General features: G+C 42.9%; 1 long non-coding RNA gene across 1 annotated transcript; it reads left to right on the forward strand.

The window, feature by feature from the left end:
* The first annotated feature begins 4 nt into the window (after nucleotides 1-4).
* Nucleotides 5-11,702, forward strand: LOC148538141 (uncharacterized). The gene is made up of 7 exons (XR_015872511.1): nucleotides 5-97; nucleotides 434-517; nucleotides 969-1,056; nucleotides 9,996-10,054; nucleotides 10,317-10,421; nucleotides 11,186-11,269; nucleotides 11,648-11,702. It is a non-coding gene; the product is annotated as an uncharacterized LOC148538141 (long non-coding RNA).
* Nucleotides 11,703-11,986: the final 284 nt, after the last annotated feature.

Genomic DNA, 11,986 nt, shown 5'->3' on the forward strand with positions numbered 1-11,986 from the left:
GGCCGTGGTCCCTATGCCAAGAAAACACCTGGCAGTACCTGAGGCCGTGGTCCCTATGCCAAGAAAACACCTGGCAATACCTGAGGTAAAGGAAAAGGTAAGTAACCACAATGACACTGAAAGCCCTTATGTCCTAGTATTTATATATCTTTGTCATACAATGTAATGCTTATTACACTGAGGTTTACATCTTATATTACTCCACAAGTTTCACAATTTATACACAATATGAGAAAGGAAAAATAGGTTTCTTGTAATACAAATAATCTTGCAAAAATCTAGTCTATTATAATTGTAAATTAAATTTAAAAAATTGGTAGTGGACAATTCCATGGCCGCGATTCAATTCAAAGCGATGCTCCTTTCTCCCTGTTTTCTCTGAGTGTGCCGGCGCCCAGTAACTAACTCTCTGCTGTCACCTTTCCTCCTGCAGGTGAAGGCGCACCATCTGAGTCTGGCCCAGTAGATCCCTGAGGGTGCCAGAAAAATCAATGTTCAGCTGAGACTCATCCCCCAGGTATTCTTGTACCATGTAATTAAAAGTTGAAGGGACCTATTCATCAAACGATACATGTCCCAGTAACCATGTAGAAATGCTAGTTTCTACATATTTAAGTTAACAGGCCATTCATCATCAGGGGTCTGATAGGACCCCCTTTGGTATTCAGCAAACTCCGAAAACTGAAAGACTGCGCTTGTTCTCGGAAGCAAACTCTAAAAACTTTCAGTTTTCTGAGTTTGCTGAATATCAGGTGGTCCATTTGGGACCCCTGATGATGAATGCCCAGTAACCTAAATATATATAAACTAGCATTTCTGCATGGTTACCGGGCCATTTATCGGTTGATGAATAGGCCCCAGTGTGAGGACAAGTAGGTTACCCATCCATAATCTCTTGTCTCCATGTTTTCTCTAAGTGTGACAGTACCCGGTAACTTACACTCTGCTGTTTACCCTTCCTCCTACAGGTGGAGAGTTATCGTGTTTGTGCCCCCCACAAAATCCCTGAGGCTGCAAGAGAAGACAAAGTGCAGCTGAAAGACACTCATCCTCCAGGTATTTTTGTATCTTATAATGAAAAGATCGAGGAGTTGGTTTATCATAGTTGTGCATTAACTATCTGCATCACCACTTATCACAGCAATACATATTGTAGTTACCCCACAAGTTACCATGCTGGGTGGTTGGGAGGTATGTACATATCCTGGTCTTTACAGTTACAGATTAGGCAAAGGAAGCAACTGACCCAGGAACAATAGGAGCAAATAGGGGTTTACACTTCCAAACTATGGCCCTCATTCAGAGCCGCTCGTTAACAGCAGTACGCTCGTTGCGTTCCGATGTTGAGAAAGCGCGCATGCACCGGTGTAACACTGCGCATGTGCGTACGGCATATTGCGAGTTTTTTTTGTCTCGTTCGTCAAATTGCGTACAAGAAGTGACATGTCAAATGTGATTGACAGAACAGGGCGTTTTTGGGCGTTGACGGGGGTGGAGATGGAAAAACGCAGGCGTGGCGAGGCGTTTTTTGGGCGTACATACATTATCTGATGCGAACGTCAAATGTGTTCGTACCAAGTCATACGTCACTGGATGATCCTCTTTCCGTTCAAACTGCTCGCACAGCTTGGGGTCTGGATTACTCGACCACATTGGCGATGGCCTTCTCCTCCGTCCCGGCCCTCCACGATGTTTCATCGATTAATCACGGCTTGTCAGAAAAACAATCAGTTTTGTATTGAAAACCAGCTTGTAATGTGTTTTGAAAACAGTTTTTTTGGTTAGCACAAAACCGTACGCAGGTGGAAATCATAGCAGCTAATTTCAGGTTTACACAATCAATTAGCGTACATTTGTTGGTCTGTTTTTTTTGGTTGATATTTGGTTTTTGTGCTATTGTAACAATAATGTCATCATGTTTGTGTGTATTTTTCCATTTTGATTTTGTTTAAAATTTTCATAAGGATGCAAATTCTCCAAAGTGTTCCTTAAAGTGCCCTTTTTTTTTTTTTTGCTCCTTTTAATTTTTTGGGAGCTCGTTTTTGCCTTGTGGGCCAGGATTAAATGTAAACCATTTCTAAAATAATGTCAGAATACAATGTCGAACATTTTTTCACAATTTATTGGAAACTAAAAACAATTTCTGGCACATTTTTGGCCCAAACATTTTTGGCAGTGTTATTCCAAAAAAAATTATAATTTGTGCAAACATAAAAGGTATGGAAACTTAAAGCAAAAAATTAAAAACAATTCACAAGAAAGAAGAGGGAAGTTTTGGCCAGAAAGGAATATGGGGCAAGCACAGAAGGAGTGTGGGAAAAGTAGCCAGTGCTGTCAACGTTTTTTCCCCCGTTTGGCTGGGGGAGGGAGGGCGCCAGACCGGGTCCGGGATGTCATCGGGCTGGCCTGTCCAGAGGCAGATGTTGTGGCCTCTGGACTAGGCACAGGGCTAGGCACATTTGGAGGATTGGCTGATGTTGTGCCAGAGGTGGAGGATCCTGATGTTCCGGCAGGAAGGGAGGTCGGCTCCACCATGTGCTGGCGAACTAGCTGCTCCAGGGCATTGGCGATGCGGATGTTGGCCCTGGTATTTTCCGCCAGGGCCTGACCAATGGTCACGCTGGCCGCAGCATTTTGCTCCAGGGCCTCAGCCACCCGTACCAGACTGGCGTCCATCCTCTGCAGAATCTCCGTATGGAAATCCGATTTAAAATTGAGTTCTGTGAGGAGGGACACTGCCTGCGAGGGGGATTGCCCTGGACTGGCTTCTGCAGGGTCCTCAGCCGGATGTACTGGTTCCTCCCCTGCAGAGCCAGCAGAAATTCTGCGGCCAAGGCTCCCCTCTGGAGCAGACTCATCCGCCTGTGTCTCTGTTTGAAAAATGAGAAAAGAGTCACATTAGAATCTACATATTGGCACAATAACATTTCAGAGTTGGTGACATCACAATATTTACCTGGGACAACATGAGGAGCCGCAAAGTCTGGCATGTCCGTATCCATGTTGGACACGCCAAACACCTCCACAGCCTGCACACACCCCTGTGCCAGCTCTTCTAAATCATTCAACTCCAATGACACAGGGGTGGGACTCCCACCTGTCCCCCTTGCATGCCTAGCCCTGTCCGCCATTTTTTGTTTCAGGCGATATTTGAAGTCTTGCCATCTGTGGGTGAAAAAGGAACCATTATTCCGTTTTTTTTGGGGGGGGGTTTTGGTTTTAGGGGGATCAAGTTTTTACTTACCGCCGTTTGACATCCCGGGCTAGACGGACATAATCACCCACCCTATTGACAGCACTGGCTACCTCCTCCCACATTCTCCACTTCTGGCTTGCACCCATATTCCTGTCTGCCTGTGGCAGGATGTCCACACACTTCTGAACCAAAACCTCCATCTCCTTTCTTGTGAGTTGTGGCTGCCTTTTCTTTTTCCCTGCTTTGGCCGGAATACTGGGCCCAGCAGCCTCTTCCACGTCATCCTCCTCACCTATTTGTTTAAACGTTGAGAAATTTAAGCTTGCAAACTTGCACTATATTATGTTTCCAAATAATCCTTGTTTGGAAATGCATGAAATACTTACCGGCAGACTCTTGGCCATTGTTTCCCTGGTCTGTAGCCATTTCTTATCTCCAAACAAGAAATACACCAGAACGTTTTTTTTGGGTCGTGACTTATTTATACATGCATCCTTATTTTTCGTCCGCATCATTGATTGTGCGTTCCTATGATCCCTCCTTAATTTGTGCGGGAAAATAAACATATTTATGGCTTGGGGCGTCTCGAGTCGAGTTGTTGGTTGTTGGAGGTTACGTTGGTCGGAGTGGATTGTTGGCGGGATTTGTATTTGGCGTTGTTTGGAGTGGTTTTTGGTTTGTCTTTTTGGAGTTTCTTTTTTCCGTTCGCTTTTTTTTGGTGTGGTTGTTTTCTTTGTCGTGTATGTTTTTGGTAAGTTTTAGCCCGTCTTACTTTGGTTCACTTTGTGTCTCCTTCTTTTTGTGAATTTTGGCTCGTAAAATTTTTCAAAAATCTCCTTTGTTAGGTTTCTTTTGGCTCTGCCCCAACGACCTTTTTATCCGGTGACTTATATTTTGTCATGATTGGTGTCTGCGAGTTACCTGTCTCAGGTGGTGATCGGGTTTCAACGGAGGCCGACATGACTGGAATCACAGATAATGTAAATAGCTCTATTTACAAGACTTGGGTAGCAGTGAAAACTGCCTTTGATTATAAATGACAGGAACTGGAGGGACCGGACTGGGACCGGCAGGAAGACTTGTTGAATTGAACTGATGAACTAAGAACTTGACTCTGGACTGGAACAACGTGGACTGAACTGATGAGCTTGGAACTTGACTCTGGACTGGAATAACGTGGACTGAACTGATGAGCTTGGAACTTGACTCAGGACTGGAATGTGACAATGGCTAAAGGGAAGTCAGGTAATGCTGAGACGAGGGCTAAACAGGGTAATCTGGAATTACTATGACAAATGCTAGAACTCAGGTGCAGGCTGGACAGGATAATTGGAAATAACAGGTTTCAGGAAGGAATGGGTAGGTTTGGGAATTTGCAGGCTCAGGGAGGAAATAGGTAGGTAACAGGGGCAGGAGTTGATAAACAATAGGAAGCAAGGCAGGGTAACACGATGCATGTTTACAGAGTGCCAGGGACCAACCAGGAGTAGGACTAGCAGCAGAGCACGGGCCAGGTATTCTGTAACAGGACGTCTGGATGCCAGGTATTACTGTAGCAGATTTTCGGGATGCACCAGAGGTTGCTGTCAGCAGGCTTACTGGATTGCCAGGCTTGGCTGTAACAGGTTTTCTGGAAGCACCGGGGGTTGCTGTCAGCAGATTTACTGGATTGCCAGGTACAGCTGAAACAGGTTTTCTGGATAGCGCCAGGGATTGCTGAAGCAGGTTACAGGGACAGACTTGAATGCATGAACCATACACCACAGGAAGACGAGATGTTCAGGCCCAGAATGCTATCAGGAGAGGATATATATATCATGGGTCTGGCAGCAATTGGTGGATACGGACAGGTGGTCTGGTAGTAGCATTCTGAGTGGAGGAAGGCACAACATGCAGAGGGAGTATTCATCTCTGCAGCTCTGAGAATCAGAACCACACCTGTGATTCCAATCAGAGCTAGCAGTGCTCACAGACAGAGGAGAGACCAGGTGCAATAATCAGAGCAAATCCTCCAGGCAAGTTACACACACAGCTCCATGGGGAAGCTGACAAGGGTAAGTCCCAAGGCAAAAAGGTGACAACTAGACAGGGTCGTGACATATTTCCTCTATTGGTAAGTTTATATTTTCACTTGTTTATTAAATGTTCATGTTTTTTTTTACGCAACTTTGTTTGACCTTACACTTTTAAACTTTGGTTTTGTGATTCCGAAATGTATGAACTAATTTGCGATTTTTTTATCTGCGTATTTTTTGCCTTGTATTTGTGAATTAATTAGCGCATTTTTATCTGCTTATTTTTTGCCTTGTATTTGCGAATTAATTAGCGCATTTTTATCTGCTTATTTTTTGCCTTGTATTTGCGAATTAATTAGCGCATTTTTATCTGCTTATTTTTTGCCTTGTATTTGCGAATTAATTAGCGCATTTTTATCTGCTTATTTTCTGCCTTGTATTTGCGAATTAATTAGCGCATTTTTATCTGCTTATTTTTTGCCTTGTATTTGTGACTTAATTAGCGCATTTTTATCTTCTTATTTTGTACCGTGAAATTGGTTTTGATTTCCCTTTACCATTTTTTTAATACATTTGGGCCCAAATTGAGGTAGTCTGCGCACTGTCGTTTTGCTCTTTGCCCAAATGTGTGTTTCTCCCCTTTTCTGTTTTGTCTTGCACCCAATTTAGATTCCTAAATGCCCACCCTAAATTGTTGCATTGTTTATTTGTTATTATTTATAGTTTGGGAAAATCATGACAATACCCCGGCATGTAAGCATCATTGGATTGTATCGTCAAGCTAAGTAATTTTTCAATTATTTTTGGCCAAAAAAACCTTACATTCAATTCTTGCCATTTCAGGTTGATCTTGGTCGGATTGTTCTGGCCATGCTCCCGGAATCCGACCAACCTCAATCTCGTCCCAGGCGTAGGCATCGTAGGCGTGCAAGGCCCCAGATATATCGAACACGTGTCACCCTTTTTGGAATGCCCGATGATGAGGTGTTAAGATGCTACCGTCTTCCGCCCCAAATCATCATAGACACTCTCTCATTGACAGTCCTACAGCAAATATCACCACTTACGCAATTTATGGCGGTGTTACATTTCTGTGCCTCAGGATCGTTTCAAACAACGGTGGGAATAGTGGCGGGAATCTCCAAATCCTCCTTTTCCCGGATCCTGAGGGCAGTGATGGAGGCCCTTTTCAAGCACCTCCATCATTTTATTAAAATGCCTTTGGATATGGGTGCCCTTAGTGTGGCCAAGGCACATTTTTGCCAAATAGCTGGCTTCCCACACATCATAGGGGTTGTGGATGGTACTCACATACCACTTCAGCCTCCAGCACGGCTGGAGGCCATATTTCGCAACCGGAAACACTATCACTCCCTGAATGTAATGGTGGTATGTGATGCCTCCCTCCAGATCCTGTCCCTGAATGCAAAATTACCCGGAAGTGCACATGACTCATTCATCATCCGGCAATCAGGGATATGGCACAAATTAAACAACCTACAAGCTGGTGATGCGTGGCTTCTGGGTAAGTGGAGACCTTTAGTACATAACAATGTTAAGCTTGATACACAGTGATCCTGATGTTGTCACTTCTTTTTCACAGGAGACAGTGGCTACCCTTGCACGCCCTGGCTGCTCACTCCTTATGTGGCTCCCACACCAGGGCCACAAAGTAATTTTAATTCCGCACTTACAGCCACCAGGCAAGTGGTGGAGCGCTGTATCGGCCTTTTAAAAGGCCGATTCAGATGCCTCAAACGCTCTGGTGGCGAGCTCATGTATTTGCCGGATATGGTTTCGAAAATTGTGGTCCTGTGTGGGATATTTCACAACATCGCCATAAGGAGTGGTGTCCCAATGCAGCCAGAGGATGCCTTGCCTGAGGATGGCCCCCCCGAGGTTGGTCGGAGGTCAGTATGTGGGGGGGCCATACGCGATGATGTGGTGGCCAGATATTTTAGGTAATTATTGGCAACAAAGAAGTTTTTTGACACAATGTGGTAAGGATTTTTTGAGACCATCTAATTAATTTGTTTTTTGTTTCCCATCTTCTGTTTGATTTCATAATCTTTGGGACTCAAACGATAACTACTTCCTGCTACCCAAAACAAACCTTCATGGGGACACCTATATATATTCTGGAACCAATATTGCAACGCAACATTTGTGGAATCATGTTGGCATGCTCCTTCGTCAACCAGTTCTTGATTTTTCATTACTTTTTTCATATGGTGTTTGATGGGTTGTATTTTTTGTTATCACTGTGTGTATTGTTTGTGAGTCAACACTTTGGTTTTTTAGTTATGTTGTGAATAAATGTTTTGAGAGTGTAATTTTGCAAATTTTATTGACCATTGCAAGCAAGTGTAACCAGGTTCACCCACGTTAAAATTTCTTAAGGGTTAATCCTGTAATGACGCAAATTTGATCTAAATTTAAATATGCTTTCTGGGTCAAAACCAACACCAAAAGGTATTCTGTACAATCAGTAGGCTTTGTAATCTCGGCCTAAGCAGGTTGCCCCCCAAATTGGAACATGTAAAATGTAGTAATATATAAATTGTCACACACAAAAAAAGGCCAAGCAGATTGTTAGCGGTTTCATGTGCCTGTCTCCCCAAAAAATACAACACACAATCTTAGTGACATTAATTGCAAATACTTGCTGGAAGAGTCTACTTATGTCAGTGTAAACAATCTAAGATTTGGAGACAAGGAATGAGACTGAACGTTAATTTTACATTTTTTATTAATACAAATATTTTTAAATGAAAAAAAAAAAATTAGGGACGCAGGATCACAGACATATGGTCAAGGACCACCAGCAGCCCGATGACGTAGCCCCGCATCCTTTCCACGCATCCGGCTAGGTCCGCCAAACGCCTCTGGTCCTCTGTGGGTTAGAAAAGTGTGGGGCTTAATACATAATTAATGAAACCCAATGAAAAAACAAGCCAAACAAAGGTATCCAAAAATGACAATATTGTGACCAAAAGCACATTCAACCCAAAAAATCCAAGGACACAAAAATGGACACCCAAAAAATTGCACCAAAAAACATCAGATTTTGACAGGTGGGATATGTGTATGGGGAAATCAGCAGTAAAAGGTAAAGACAAACAGAAATCTACACCAAATTCTGACAAACCAAAAAAAGTAAAAGGCACAGACACAGGATTAGATCCAAACATTTAAAAAAAAAAAAAAAAGATAAAGGGAAACATACCATTCAAAATGACGCCCGGCCCAGAAGCAACTCCCTCGTCCTCCTTGGAGGTGCCAACATTCCCCAACGAGGTGGGAGGGGTGATTTGGGATTCAGGGGAGGGGGTAGTTACGAGAGGGGTGCTTGGAGGGGAGGGGGAATTGGGATGGAGGGGAAGGAGCCCCGACACATGTGCCACAGGGTCTGTGCAGGCTGGGGAGGAGGGGGAATTTAGGGAATTTTGGGGTGTGGATGTTTGGCTGGGGGTTGGGGAGAGGGGCCGAGAGCGCCGTCTTTGACGGCGATGACGCCGTAGTCTTCGCTCTGCCCCTAAAAGATGGGAAACAAATTGTGGTTATTTTCGACCCTGACCTTGTTAAACGCTATTTTTTAACACCACAAATATGTAAACATGCCCATGCAGATATGAGTACAAAGAATAAATAGGCCATACATGAAAACATGCCCATGCAGATATGAGTACAAAGAATAAATAGGCCATACATGAAAACATGCACATGCAGTTAGGGCCACAAAGATAAACATGAAAACCACAGTCAAAAAAACTTACTTTCTGTGATCTGCATGCGAAAGCATGCCAGCAAGCGGGGCGTCCGCCGTTGCAGGTCGGACCACCTGCGCTCCAGCTGGCCGATCTGGCGGCATGAGCCGAAGGAACGCGGGCGGCCACGTACCTCCGCATATGCGGAACGCTTTTCCCTATTGGTGATGGGGGGAGGCTGGCTGGTGATCCGCCTGTCAATCACCTCGGTTAACACCATCAGCTCGCGCCTGGTGAATGCCGAGGCTCTCATGATGGCAATGGTGTATTTTATAAAAAACAATTTTAATAAAGACCCGAAAATAAATTTGATTGGTTTATGTATTTGGGTAATTAACAGGACAAATTCTATTGGTTAGTGTATGAGTCATGTGTTCGACAGGGCCACAAATCTATTGCGAGTTATGATAGGCTTGATGCAGTGAAATGCGTAAGCTAATTTAAATAAAGAAAAGAACCCAGTAAAATATGCGTGGTTAAAAACAAAGAAAACAAATGGATAATTGGCTCAAACATGTATTTTGACAAATAAAAGCGAATGTTTAAGCCGTACGTATTCTGCGGGTAAACACAAACACGGACAAGAGTAAAGTTTATTGCATTGCCAAAAATAAAAATAAAAAAAATTAACGAGCAATTAAGATAATTGAAATATTGATCGGCATGATACGATTGAGGGAGGTAGGCAGAATAAAGGAGCAGGTAATCGGAATCTGACAGGCCCACTTCCGGGTTGAACTTGTGCGTGCGTTCCCTGCAAGCCACATTGGGGATGTACGCTCGCTATTTGGCACGCTCGTTAGTTAGAGGAGGGGTTGGTAGAGTTTGGGGAGGGTGTTTAGATGCGTTCGAAATTACGAGCGAGTGCTTGAATTAACATATTTCTGTACGTACGCCGAACGTACGAACGCCCACTTGCGTCCGGGTCTGAATGAGGGCCTATATTCCGTTGACTAACTGACGCAAAACATATACCAGACATAGTAGTAACTGTACTATTTCTATATTCTTTTCCAGAGTCAGCCCATAAGGACAAAGCACCCAGTTCCAGTAACACTGATACTAAGAGACACTGAGTAAGTACTTTGTGCAGATATCACATGAACAATAAGTAACAATATGATTTAAGGATAGAAATGTAAAATGATGACAATTACTGTAATTTATAGATAAGAATAGATTGTGATTAAGTATTTTTTAGCTATTACTATATAAATGTTGATCATAATACACCATAATATGTAGCCTTGGGTACATTATTATATTATACTAACCTTGGCTATTGTTACATTCTCATGGAGTCCTTTAGGTGCAAATGTATCTGTTTTATTTTTTTAGGGCTTCGCTGCATGAACTACCCCCTGTGGTCCCTATGCCAAAAAAACACCTGGCAGTACCTGAGGCTGTGATCCCTATGCCAAGAAAACACCTGGCAATACATGGGTAAGTGCTTTCGGTGTCATTGTGGTTACTTACCTTTTTCCTTTATGTCCTAGTATTTATATATTTCTTTGTCATACAATGTAATGCTAATTACACTGACATTTACATCTTATATGTTGTAAATGAAATAAAAATAATTGGTAGTGAACAAGTCCATGGCCATGAATCAAATCAAAGCGATGATGAATAGCCCGGGAGGGAGCTACCAGAGCTAATCAATTCAGCCTGATGTTTGGCCCGACTAAAGGATTTCTTCTCGTATCCTCCTAGGGGTGCGAGGAGAAACCCAACAAAAGTGCGCTAACAGCATCATGGCTGGAACTTTAGTCGAGAATGGCGGTACTCGCGACTAAAGACCCATGTAAAGTCACGAGAACCGTCATTCTCCAACTTAACAGTGCGCTGAATTGAATCACGGACAATAAGATAATCTGAATATGTAAAACTAAGAAATGTGAACAAAGGCATGAAAAAATTCCAGAAAAAACTAGTAAAACAAATCAATTCCAATTATATATATCTAGTCATACATTGTAGTATTATATAAATAAATACTGAAATTCTATTAGAAATTCAGCTGCCAATTAAAATATGTTAAAAATATCTACTACAGGCTCTATCAGTCATAAAAGCTACACCTGTGGTATTACATGTCTGTGTGAGGACACGTAGGTTACCCATCCATTAATCTCCTGCCTCCTTGTTTTCTCTGAGTGTACCGGTGCCCAGTAACTAACTTTCTGCTGTCACCCTTCCTCCTGCAGGTGAAGGCGCACCATCTGAGTCTGGCCCACAAGATCCCTGAAGGCGCTAGAGCAACCAATGTTCAGCTGAGACTCGTCCTCCAGGTATTCTTGTACCATGGAATTAAAAGTTTAAGGGGTCTGTTTATCATAGTTGTGGACTAACAATCTGCATCACAGCTTATCACAGCAATACAAATTGTAGTTACCCCGCAAGTTACCATGCTGGGACGTGTGTACATATGCTGGTCTTTATGGCTGTGCAATATTAAAAAAAAAAAAAAGGCTGCCTTGGGGTATGCTGTAATGGAGTGGTGTATATTACATAGGACTGGAATGCAGATTAGGCGAAGGAAGCGACTGACCTGGGAACTATAGGAACAAATAGTGGTTTATACTTTACGAGCTATAACCCATTGAATAACTGATGCACAATGTATACCAGACACAATAGTAACTGTACTATTTCTGTATTTTCCATAGGGCCGGACTGGAAGGACAACAGGCTCAGTTCCAGGGACATTGTATTTATGAGATGCACGTACATACTTTGTGCTGATATCGCATGAATAATATGTTACAATGGGAATTATGGATAAATATTGAACATAATGAAAAATAGTGTTAGTTATAGATAAGAATAGATTATTATGAAATATTTTTAGCTAATTCTATATAAATGTTCATCATATACCATAACAGGGCCGTAACTAGGGTGTAACATGCGCTAAGGGCGGAACCAGCTGCCCGAGCAATCTCTATATGCCCCTGGGCGCCCACTGCTATGTATTAGTAGCGGTGCACCTGGCTACATTACTGTAG

Source organism: Taudactylus pleione, unplaced genomic scaffold (assembly GCF_031769625.1).
Source record: "Taudactylus pleione unplaced genomic scaffold, aTauple2 ptg000041l, whole genome shotgun sequence".
NCBI lineage: Eukaryota > Metazoa > Chordata > Amphibia > Anura > Myobatrachidae > Taudactylus > Taudactylus pleione.